The 12975-nt window shown below is 40.1% G+C and overlaps 1 protein-coding gene across 4 annotated transcripts in view; it reads left to right on the forward strand.

The window, feature by feature from the left end:
- The first annotated feature begins 1821 nt into the window (after positions 1 to 1821).
- Positions 1822 to 12975, forward strand: part of lingo2 (leucine rich repeat and Ig domain containing 2) — a 245530-nt gene continuing 234376 nt past the window's right edge. For 3 of the 4 annotated variants that reach the window (XM_057349446.1, XM_057349445.1, XM_057349447.1), the window contains exon 1: positions 1825 to 2463. The gene's annotated coding sequence lies outside the window, so the exon portion shown is untranslated. Of the gene's footprint in view, positions 2464 to 12975 lie in introns of all 4 variants that reach the window. The other variant, XR_008964152.1, reaches the window with a different exon arrangement.

Consider the following 12975-nt stretch of genomic DNA (forward strand, 5'->3'; position numbering starts at 1 on the left):
TGGCTAAAAGGATTGAAATACTTGCACTTTTTCTTCAAATTTATATTTATTTGGCAGATACTTTTATCCAAAGCAATTTACAATGCATTTACAGTATACTGTATGTTTTATCTGTGCACGGGTAGTTGACAAACAAACCGTGCCATGTGTCCTATGGTGTGACAGCAAAAGTAAAAAAAAAACTTATTAATATTTATATTTATAAAATAAAATTGCATAAGCCGTATTGTTATGTTACATAACGTTATTGTTAGTTTTTTCTAAATCTTTGCTATGTTACACCATAGGACACGTGTGCGGTGTGTTTGTCAACCACCCATGTGTGTTTCCTGGGATTCGAACCCATGCTTTGCTGTGTATGCAATGCTCCACCACTTGAGCTACAGGAACACAGGTGCAAACTCCCAGTTTGCTATTACATTGCATTCATTTTGTTTTAATCTAGGGCTGTCAAATGATTAATCGCGATTAATTGCATCCAGAATAAAACCTTGTGCTTACATACTTTCTGTCTGTATACTGTGCAAATTATTTCGTATTTATAAACACATACAGTACACATGCATACATATATTTAAGAAAAATATAAAAATAAATAAACGTTTATATATCATTTCAATTATTGGTAATAAATAAATACATCTAAATAGACATATATGTGTGTGTCTGTTTTTGTGTTTATAAATACAAAATTAATGTGCGCAGTACACAGACATATATTATGTAAACACAAACTTTTATTCTGGATGCGATTAATCACGATTAATCGTTTGACAGCCCTATTTTTATTCTTGAATACAAAGATCTGCCAAGTGTATAAATGTAAAGGTTTCATAAAGGTTTCCATAAACATTGCTTATCAACCATTAGTTAGACACAGAGATCCAGTGTTGGTATGTCAGACTTGTTGGAATGCTCATACAACCGAGGCAATATATTAAAAGAGCCATTTCGTTTGCACATTGCATTTTAGAAATCATTCCGTGTATGTCTTACAATTGTCCCTGTTTAATAAGCTAGTTTAAAACACTAGTTTAACCATCTAATATAACAAAGATCTAATAAGCTATTTGCCTTGTACCCTTCAGAATTACAGGGTATGCAGAATCATTATTATAATGAGTTAAAGACTAGCATTCACTTGCAGTAGTTACTAGGCCAAATGTGTCATCCCCATTCCACACTATCTTGTTCGTGTGTGTCTGCTGGTTAGGTCGAGATACAGTTTGGATGTTCCTCTTCATACTATTGTTCGGCCCAATTCTCTTTTGTTTTTATGAGTTCTGCCGCTGCTTCTCATTCACTACCCCCCCGGAGGCTTTTCTGCTTGCATATGTGTGTCAAGGCGATAAGGAAATTGGCGATTTTGTTTATGCCGCTAATTATATGATTCCACGGTTGCCGTTCCATGTGCATTGTCCTTGCTTTCCGGGAGCGCTCCGATGTGCCTGCTACTTCTATTTTCATCTACCTCCTCAATCACACTTGACAGTTGGCCAACACTGAATGGCGACCCTTTCACTGGTGCTAGTGAATTTTCTCCTTGATGTGGGATGGAGAACATGTGAAGAACATAACCGACCCGTTCAAAGAACAGGCTTGAAGTTCATATGATATTTCTTGGTATTGGTCTTGCAGCTGTGTGTTATTTGTATGTTAGGATCCTTTTCCGTAACTCTGAGCATAAACACATTAATTGTTAGACTGTGATGCAGGCGAGTGTGAAAAAGAGGGAGGGAAGCGGAGAATGGATGGAGGGGGTGGAAAGAACAGAGAGAGGGAGGGCGCCGTGTGTGTGCATATGTGCGAGCGCATACACTTGTTCGTGTGACTGTGTCTGAGAGAGCGAGCGAGAGCGAGAGAGAGGAGAGCGCGAGATGTTCAATACACTGATCCTCAGCATCTAGTGTCTCGACATTATGCCGGGTGGGAGAAATTCAAGAGTCAATTAAACTCATAATCCGCAAAAACTGACACAAGGATTAAACAGAACAGAAGATATTTGCTGGTTTGTGTTTCCCCTTCAGATTCGCAGAGGACGCGTAGCTGCCTGAGAGTGGATTGCCGGTCTGAAACTTCTTGAGGATGCGAGCGCTGTGGAGGATGAGCAAAGGACAGCAGCGCACAACGGGTTGGAGAGCATCTGCCGCCTGTAGCCACTGACGGGAGGACCCTGCTCGCGAGGAGAACTGTCTCCATTCTCCCTCTCTCTTTTCTGTCTCGCAGAGATAAGCAGCTTCCCTCAGTCTCAGGGTTGAAACTGGAGACATCCAAGGGGAAAAAAAATAACGGAGCCAAAAAGGACGGGAATTACTAAGGAAGCTATCAAGGGAATCTAAAGCGAGGACATTTAAGAAAAAGTACACGCATCTCAGGCTGTTTTTTGTTGTGTATAGATTTGGGTCGTGCGTTGCTTTCCTTCAGCCAGCCTGTGGAGTATAGGATCACAAATAGCATTTCAAGGTAAGATGTAAGTCAAATTGGATGTATCGTATGTGTGAGCGAGGTCTGACAGAGCTGAGATTAGTGTACCGCAATGACAGCTGAAAAGCAGAAGTGGAGAAAATGTAAGTCAAAGTTGTCTTTTTATGTGTGGTTTTGATTATAAATTGTTCTGTTTAATCAAAGTTGAGATCAGATGATGCTGAAATGTCATTCACAGTTCACAGTGCTGTGCATACAGAGATGATGAGGGCCGGAGTTGATTTAATGATTTAATCTATGCATAGGTCTGACATGTAAAAACACAACGGACGAAGCAATTTAGTCTCTGCACCTTGGTAGATATTACCCGTCTGTTGGGAAGGGGAAGACAAAGCGTGCAATTACAATCTGAAATGGTTTTCTTTCTGACAGGATCTCTCGTTCATTAAACATCAGGGGTTTGAATGCTTAACCTGCTGTTTGACATTAAAATCCCAACTTTCAGAGTTGGCCACCAACATGAAAAGTCTATACGTTTTTTCTTCCCCGTCAGACGCTCCCTCACCCGACTTCATTCCTTTCGCTGTCAGTTCTCCCTCGAGTTTTGTCATGGCACCTTCATGTGAAGCGATTTGTTGACCGTCTCTCTCTGCCCCCGACCACGTTTGAAAAAGCGCAGATTGAAAGCGTGATAGAGACGGTTTGACAGCCTCATATCTTCGCTGCCTTCTCACGTAAGCAAGGCCAGATGGAGAAGGAACGGAATATGATTTTTTTTGCAAAGTGAAGGACAGGCGTTGGGTTTAGGCGTGAATGTCCCAGAGCACCGTCGGGGAGTGCGTGCACCCTCTCTTTTCCCGTCGGTAGTGGACAGGTGCCCCTCCACACGGAGGAGGGACTAAAATATTCATGACCGCACGCACATCCTGTCTGCCCTGAAATATTTAAAATAATTGAATAATAAATCAAGCTTGCTGTTGAAGTTGCATGGCCCCTCTGTTATCCTCTGTCCATGGTGATGATGTCTGCTCGTGTGACCGGTCTGATTATAAAGCGCTGGAGAGTTTACACAGCAAGAAATAAAAGAGTACAATAATGCGATTGTATAGAAGTCAAAGTCTTATTCTCAGTATATGTTTGTGTGATCATGCAAATAAAAGATGAGAGCGAAGGAGAGAGAAAGAGAGGCAGAGATTTTCACGCTACATTCTTATTATCCAAATGCTCTGGCAGCGTCGTGATGAGCTCTCTCTGTTGTCAGTAATACATGGCTGAATTCAATGATTTGAGAGAGAGGCAGAGCAAAGGAGAAAAAAAGAGGGAGTAATGATGATGTCTGTGTGTTCTGTGTCTTTGATGTTTTATTGAGCGCTAACTGGGCAGACCGACTCCACAGTCTCTGGGTCCGCTGGTTTGTGTTTGAAGAGGCGGCTCTGAATTTAAGAGGACTGCTTGATTTACTGTCGCTTGTCTTTTTAGCTCATAACTACTGATCCCTACAAATCTCTGTGTGTACGTGTTGTCATGTGGCAATGATATTCTTACACTAGTTTGAAATACTTGACTTGCTCTTGTTTATAAAACCATTTTTTGAACTTTTCCGATTATTTGCTTTCTACATTCAAACAATCGTTAAATATGATTTTGCAAAACATACACGATGAATGAATAGAGAGTAATTGCTATGCGACAGCAGTAGCGTAGCCTGCCTGCTGTGCGTGGTATGAAACAGGCCTTCGAGGGTCTTGGATGGAAATGAGAATCAACCACCAGATGTAGCCGCTGAAAAAAAGCCTTTCAGTGCGTTGCCAGAACTGGTTGTTCTGAGTCTGGGTGACCACAGCCAGATGCATCAACTAACATGGCGACGTAAAAAGCTTTGCCACTGCATTGAAACTGAAGCTCAGCCATGCCTAAAAGCGCTCTCATGGCCATCTCCATGGCTTGGTATGTTGAATGCGTTGTTTGATGGCAGAAAAGATTTACAGATGTCCCGTGATGTGGAGTGTGGGGGTGAAGGTCACTGCAATGCATTGTAAATGCTTTGATCATGTACTTGATTGATTTTCTTATTGTCATTTCAAACCAATGGCGTGCTACTTGGCTCTGGATGCATGGTGAATCGCACAGTGAATTACACAAAGTAATGAAAACCTAAAGGTATTTTGTTCGGTGCTCTCATAAACTAGCAATAATATGGTAAGCTTGGCCAGCACATTGCGTCATTCTGTTGTACATATGCAGTGTGTAGTCTAGCGATACGGCTATTTTTTGTTCTGCATGTCAGAAGTCGTAAAATGGTTTTGTTTTAGTAAAGTGTAGGAAACATAGTTTTTGACGTATTGATTACCATTTTACATCTTTTAAACGTGCTTAAACATGCACGAACTGTGATAGGTCAGCATTGTATTATTGTAAATGTAGACCAGTTTCAGACGGTATATTTAATATTGATGTATAATATAGATTTGACACATGCAATGCGGTTTATTTTGAATGGTTTAATATTCTTCTCATTTGAAGTTGAAGTGTTAATTCACCCAAAAATGAAGATTCTGACATCATTTACTCACCCTCTTGTCATTTCAACCTGTATGATAATCTTCTGCGGAACACAAAGGAGATATTTTGAAGAACATGTAACCGAACAGCGACGGCACCTATTGACTTTCTTTGGTTTTGTGTCGAAACGATAGAAGTAAATGGGTACCTACGTTGTTGGGTGACCATCATTCTTCAAAACATCATTTTTTTTTCTGCTGAAGAAAGAAAGTCATACAGGTTTGAAATGACAAGAGGATGAGTAAAAGATGTCAAAATGTTCATTTTTGGCTGAACTATCCCATTAATGATTTGATATTTGATAATACAGAGTTAATTTTAAATAGCAATCGAGGATATTCCATTTTAACTGCTTCCGTTGCTCAGTCCTTGCGTCTTTTCCTTGCATCCTACGGGGGTGGAGCTAGGACGCAATAAAAGGAAGTACGCAAAAGAAACGAGGATGCAAAAATAACATTTGAGAAGCGCCCTCAAAAGAGAGAAGTGGGCAAAGAAGCGGTTTCGTTTAATGTCTGCAATAGCGCCCGCTGCAACTTGGATGCTGAGAACACAAACTTACATTGCTTTAAATTGAACATGATTTGAGTCTAAAAAAATTATTTCACGCTAAAAATGTTACATTTTATTTGTGTTTGAAAAAGAGAACCAAGGGGTTAAACATAGCATACCGTACAGATCAAGTGCTCTTTCTACCTGCAACACACTGTATGATTCAACATTTGTGACTATATTTATAGCCAGTCCATTAAGAGAAAAAAAATCTATGCTCATTGTTCCATCAACATTTGTTTTTGTATTTTGAAGACGGTGACCTTTAGCTGAGCGACTCCTTCGTCTCGCAAGAGTGCTTGGATGAGTCTGTCACAGGGTTTGGCTTTCAGATCATTAGTGCACATCAGGGTGATGCTGTGTTGGCACGGCCACCACAAAAACAGTCATGCACTCCTTGCCGCAAGGCTAAATAACAGAAAAAAGCTCTAAATTGGGCACTGGCCCCATCTGCCATCTTCCGTTGTTTGTTGATTTGATCCCTGAGGCAAGTGTGGACTATAGAATGACAGAGATGTAATACACGTGGACTAATTTTAGCCACAATCAAAGTGTCTTCTTTGATCGTAACGGTTACAGCACTCTGCTTTCCGTCAAACATATTTATCAATATATTTAAATATCACATCTGGATGGTATATACAGACAGATGGTAGATCTAAACCTCAAGGGTTTTAGATGTCTGGTGGAAAACAAGCTGGCAACAAGCACACAATGCTTCTGACAAATGCTGAGAACAGGGTTTAAAAATAAATTCTCATGACCTCCTTGCTGAGCTGTACACAGTGGACATGATGTCAGTATATTCATTTCAGGCCCTGCATGTGAAGTACTTGTGTTTCTTTGGTGAGGGCTCACGTGGATGAATTGTTCACTTTTCTTTCATTTCTGTAATTCTCCTCACGAGAACTGCTGACCTGTGATTTTTTCCAGAAAAATCAAAGCGTTTCAATTCATAGACAAGGTCTGCCATGTCTTTTGAGGGCTGTTCCAAACTGAGACATAGCCCATAGCAATGCTAACTTAAGAGCACGTCTTCCATCCTCTTTCCGCCCCAGCCCTAAGGTGTGTAGGGTGCCTTGTGGGAATGGCACGGTTGGCATGGCGTGACGAGTCTGATGTTTGTTATGCAGCGTGAGAAGAGGGTCACTAACAGTGGAGGACATGTCAACAGGTGCCCGGGGGAGCGCATGGACAGCTCTGGCTTTGTGGGGATGGATTAGGACCAACAGCCGCTGACAGGGACCATGATACCTTTGCGGTCGACCTGCCGTAGTCGAGCCGTCTGATCTGGTGTACGCCGGCCACCTCGAACTAAATTGGTACTAAGTTTTTGAGTGCGGGTTGACACTGAGCATTAGCAAAGGTTACGTGGGTGACGCGATGGAGAAGAGCTGAGAAATGAGAGGAGTTTTTAGCTGTGAGTGAAGAGAGGGGGATAGATACTACAAGAGAAGGTCAGCATGCCTCGGGTTAGAGAGGATTCTGGTCTGACTTTCATACAAGGTCTCTCTCCTTTTGTATCATTCTGAATCAATGTTTCAAAGTGTTTCAAGTTTCAATAGTGTTGTGTAGGAGATGTTATGTACAAGGTTGGTCAGGAGAGACGATAAGGAAGCAGACACAGTCCACTCGTTCCTCCACCATTTTGTAGTCTGCATCCCTGCCATGACAGATAAGCGCATGAAGAATTGCTTTCACAGATATTTATTCTAAAAATACGGCAATGGTCAATGGCTTGTTTATGTACAAATAATCTACATGTATTGTGTACATATAATTATATTAAACATGTTTAAAAAACAATTATGTGTTTAAAGCGCTCAGAGTCAGCTATTTAGAAGTATTTAAATCATCTTAACACGTTTGTAACTTTTTTGTAATTTTCATAAATTGTAAATGTTGTGAAATTATAGTTAGATGTTTACTCATCTCAACTTTTGCCTATTTATCATTATCATGTAGATTTGAAGCATAAAATAAATAACTAAATAAAAAATAAGTATTTTTTAAATAAAATAATTTTTCCATGTGTTGAGAAATTAATCTCAGCAATTCAGATTACAAATCATTATAATAATTTAACTATTGTGAATTGAGGTAAAACAAGAAGACAATTTTGAACAATTATGTTTATGATTGTTACTCATCCATAACTGATTTTTTCAGTTAGAATTTGCAGCTTTAATAAAATTTACTGATTTGTATTTTTTTATTAGCATATTTACAGTATGCCATCGGTAAGTGCCGCCAGCGAAATCTATGTTAAAAGGTACAGCGTCTACAGAAAGTGCTGTTAACATTTTTACCTTCTTTCCAAACATGCTTTGTGAATGCTGTTCTTAATTGTTAGTTAGATGCATATGGGAACAGCTGTCTACACCTTCACCATATTCAGAGAATTGTATCTTTACCATACATCGATCCAGAGAAAGAGAGAGAGTCTCATGGCAGAAGCACATTCATGATGCTTGTTACAAGAGCCCACAATGCAATTAGTTGGACCATAAAGCAGCACCCCTCCATGCTTTCATGTGATATTGGCTAATATGCCTAAACTCATCCAATTAACCAATCCATAATGATGTTGTTTGGATGGTAGATGCATTTCATTAATAGGCACGTAATTATGACACTAATCATTTGAAACAAACAATGGCAATTGGGGTTTTGACATGGTCATTCACCTACTCGGTTAAAAGTGTAGCTTCAACGGTGAATCCTGAAAACATGACATGTTTGGTGTGTACCGTTTTAACCGATAATTCAGGCCAAAGAGTTTTGGAAAATATGGGTATAATACATTTTTCGATACCAAACCTTTTGTTGTAATCCAGTGGTTCCTTTTGTAACTACATTAGCTGGTGGCAACAAACATATTTTTCCATTCATCGTTGTTCAAAGTAAACTGTGTACTTTTTAAAAACTATACATTTTCAAGTAAAAGCACTTTCTATACAATTCATAAAATGTTTATAGCTTAAAAGCATGCAATTTATTTATTAGTGATGCTTTGAAAAAGCTGTTGACGTAGACCCATGAATGAATACATCACATTGACGGGCCTATTCGGGAATGGTGTGCTATGACTTTTATAAGCGATCGGGTGGGGGGGTGCGCCAGGGGGGTGAAAAACCACCCGTTTTGAAAAACCATTGACTTAACATTGCGCCCAACTTTGAGGGATCGTAGCTCCGAGCGAGGATATCGTAGAAACATGAAAATAATACACGATTTGAAGGGGTTATCAGGCTCTATAAGAACATCACTCACAATGGGGTGTAAGTTGCACCCCTGGGGTGTGAGAGCCTCCCAAAATTTCTGTATACTTATAATGGCGCCCATAGACTCCCATTCAAAACCTAGCTACCTATATATTCACGCGTTATTTTTTCACTTTGGACCCATGAATGACTATATCAAATCGAGCGGCCCATTGAGGAATGGTGTGTGATGACTTTTGGAAGCGATCGGGTGGAGGGGGTGCGATGGGGGGCGAATAAAAACCCGAAAAATCCCATTGACTTAACATTGCGCCCAAATTTGACGGGTCGTAGCTCCGAGTGAGGATATCGTAGAAACATGAAAATAATACACGATTTGAAGAGGCTATCAGGCTCTGTAAGAACATCACTCACAATGGGGTGTAAGTTGTACCCCTGGGGTGTAAGAGCCTCCCAAAATTTCCCAATCACAGGAAGCATGCCCATATAAGGCGTAAAACATCTTGAACGTGTTGAATATCTTAGCAGTACAACCACTTAGAGACAAGGGGGTGGGCTCATTTTACTCAGGCTACCAATCAGTGTGACATGATCATTATGAAGTTATTAAGCCACGCCCATAGCAACCATTTACAGCAAACTAGCAACCGATCCCATAGACTCCCATTATAAAAAGTCCATGTGGATATCTTTGCAACACAGTGTCGTAGAGACAAGGGGGTAGGCTCATTTGACTCACACAACCAATCAGTGTCACAGGATCATCTTGAAGCTATTAAGCCACGCCCACAGCAACCATTTACAGCAACCTAGCAACCGATCCCATAGACTCCCATTATAAAAGGTTCAGGTGGATATCTTTGCAACACAGTGTGATAGAGACAAGAGGGTGGGCTCGTTTTACTCAGGCAACCAATCAGTGTCCCAGGATCATCATGAAGCTTCGAAGCCACGCCCATAGCAACAAAACATGTCAGCTTAGCAACTGTTTAGCAATACCTATATCTCTGCATCGGAACATCGTAGAGAGACGGGGGTTGGTTCTTTACACTCATAGCTTAGAGCATCATCAATTGGCAGATGCTAAGCCACGCCCATAGCAACCAAACAGGTTATCCTAGCAACCATTTAGCAAAACCTATATCTCTGCATAGGAACTTCGTAGAGACACGGGGGGTGGTTTGTTTCACTCATAGGTTAGAGTATTATCAAGTGCAGATGCCAAGCCACGCCCATAGCAACCAAACATATTAGCCTAGCAACAGTTTAGCAATATGTATATCTCTGCATCAGAACATCGTAGAGACATGGGGATTGGTTAGATTCATTCGTGGCTTAATGTGTTATCACTCTAGTGCCCAGTTCCGCGGTTTGCCACAAAGCATCACTCACATTTTCTTCAGAAAATATACCTATCTAGTTTATTTATTAATGTTGTGCCATCATCCAATCTCTGTTTACAAGAAAAGCAAAATCAGACACTTTCTGGGGTTCCTCTATGATCCAAGCAACTGCCACTGAAATGATATTTATATTATATATAAATGATATTTATATATATAATTATATAATTTATATTATAAAATATATTGATTTAAAATATATTTAAAGGGATAGTTCATTGAAAAATGAAAATTTTGTCATCATTTACTCACCCTCAAGTTGTTCCAAACCTGTATAAATTTCTTTGTTCTGCTAAACACAAATTAAGATATTTTGAAGAACGTCAGGAACCAAACAGATCTCATCCCCCATTTACTATAATAGTAGGGAAAAGAAATACTATGGGAGTCAATGGGGGATGAGATCTGTTTGTTTACTGACATTCTTCAAAATATCTTCCTTTATATATCTACCTAATAGTGCAGATTGGTGTTAAATTAGAGAGCACAACAATATGGGTGGTGGGGTTTTGTTAGTGTCAGCTCTTCTGAAGTGTTTGATGACAATTCTCTTCTCCCTCACCTCCCTTTGCTTTACTTCTGTCCGTGAGCCTGGTATTTAGGTTATCGACTGGCCTATTCTTCAGAGGCCAGAAAACTGCTGTATGTTTTTCAGGCAGCAAGACTCATCCATTCAGTTAAAATTTTAAGATCAGAGGTGGCACAGACTAATTATCTGGTCCAGGAAAATTACTAGGCAGAGTAAATTAAAACAAGGTAACAAATACCTGATGTATACACATATACGTGTGTCGGTGTGTGTATGCACAAAAAGTAAAATATGTGATGCAAACTATCATTCTGAGTTTAACCCTTTCATGCAAGAATAATGGAAACCTCAGTCCGGATGTTTTTCCTTCGGGGGTTTTTGCTCTTAGGGACAGATTTGAAATATTTGACACACTTTTTTCATTTTCCCCTTGAGGGAGAAGGGTCTGGCTGCAGACGATGCACTGTCAGCCGCGCATGCGCACTTAGACACATGCACTCTCAGCCGCACATGCGCACTTTGTAGTGGGTCGAAGACAGAAATAAGTCAAAATACTGTTTACAAACGGCACGACATAAAAGAACGTCCTGTTAAAACCGCCAGAAAATACATGAAAATTAAAAAATATTTCACGAAGTGGACTGTAAAATCCTATTTTCAAAAGGTGGAGATTTTCTTTTTAAGATTACCGTAAAGGCTGGCGATTCAGGTCACGGCCCAGATTTATGTAAATTATAGCTGAAAGACATTATTGAACATCTACACTAATAATGTCAGATTACTTCGCATATGTGCCTACATACGCCTAGGCTATAATGGCAATGTACATTACTAATTAACGTTATTACATTATTAAATACAAATTTTCAATGTATAATATAAAATCATTACATTACAAAAAATCGACAACTATGTTTTTCAATTTTGTGCTTGACAAAAGATTCTGAGATGCATGTTGTCTACCACATTCTCTAAAAACACAGAATCAGAAAGAGTTTTATTGCGAAGTATATCTGCGCATAGAAGAAATTTGCATCCATTGCACAAAAAAAGCAGCACACAGAATCCATAACACAATACCATACACAGGTTATCTATATATAAAAAAAGAATAGAATAAAAATTAGATAAAGAGTGTAAAACTATGCATGTACATATATTGTATCTACAAAATATGTGCTATATATAGTAGATATTGCACAATGTTATTAATTGCACAGTGGGTAGAACATTTAACTGTTCATGGCGTAGATTGCGTAAGGGAAGAACAATTTTGTTGTGTCTGGTTGTTTTGGTGCTTATTGCTCTGTAGCGCCGACCAAACAGACAGCAACAGTTCAAAGAGATGATGGCTTGGATGTGAGCTCTCCGTAGTAATTTTCACAGTCCTTTTTTTTTACTCTAAATCAGGGGTGGGTAACCTTGATCCTGGAGGGCCACTGTCCTGCAGAGTTTAGCTCCAACCAGCTCAAACACGCCTGTCGTGAAGTTTCTAGTAATCCTGAAGATTTTAATGAGCTGGTTCAGGTGTGTTTGATTAGGTTGGCGATAAACACTGCAGGACAGTGGCCCTCCAGGATCAAGGTTCCCCACCCCTGCTCTAGATGTATACAGTTCTTGGAGGGTGGACAAGGGCAGAACCAAAATGTCCTGCATAAATGTAAAAACAAATATCAGTGGCTCTACAAGATTGTCCTATGAACTCTGCACTGAAGAACCGTTCCAAGGCCTCAGCAGCTTCTTCATCCTCCATGCACAGTATATGATATAGCTGAAGTGAGACAAGAAGATCCACAGAGTTCTCCAAGCACCAGTGACAGGTAGTCTTAAGAACCATCATGACACGCACCTAAGAAACAACAATGCAAAAGAGGATAAGTAAAAATATGCTGAACAATAATGGCTACAACCCCTCCAACAAAACCTACTTTTCGTGGAGACTGAACCACGTGCTTCTCCGGTGGAAACTCAAGGGTGAAAAGACTGGTTTCATCTACCTAAAAAAGCAAATATGAAGTTTGAGCCTGTTACCTTGAGTACTAAACAGGTACTTTTCCTGAGGAGCTGCTACAAAGCAACGTGTACAAATTATTAGTAGTTACCTGTACATGGAAACTTAAGGGGCTGTGTCCACCGAGGCGCATTTACGTGGCTGAAAACGGCAGGAGCTCGGCTGAAAACGCCCGCTGCAGGCGCAGCGTTGTGCCCAAAGTTGAGCATTTTTCAACTCAGGGCGCTGTTCGAACGCCGGCGCTGAGCGTGAAAAAAACGCATAGCACCAGCG

The sequence above is a fragment of the Triplophysa rosa genome, linkage group LG13 (genome assembly GCF_024868665.1).
Source record: "Triplophysa rosa linkage group LG13, Trosa_1v2, whole genome shotgun sequence".
Taxonomy (NCBI): domain Eukaryota; kingdom Metazoa; phylum Chordata; class Actinopteri; order Cypriniformes; family Nemacheilidae; genus Triplophysa; species Triplophysa rosa.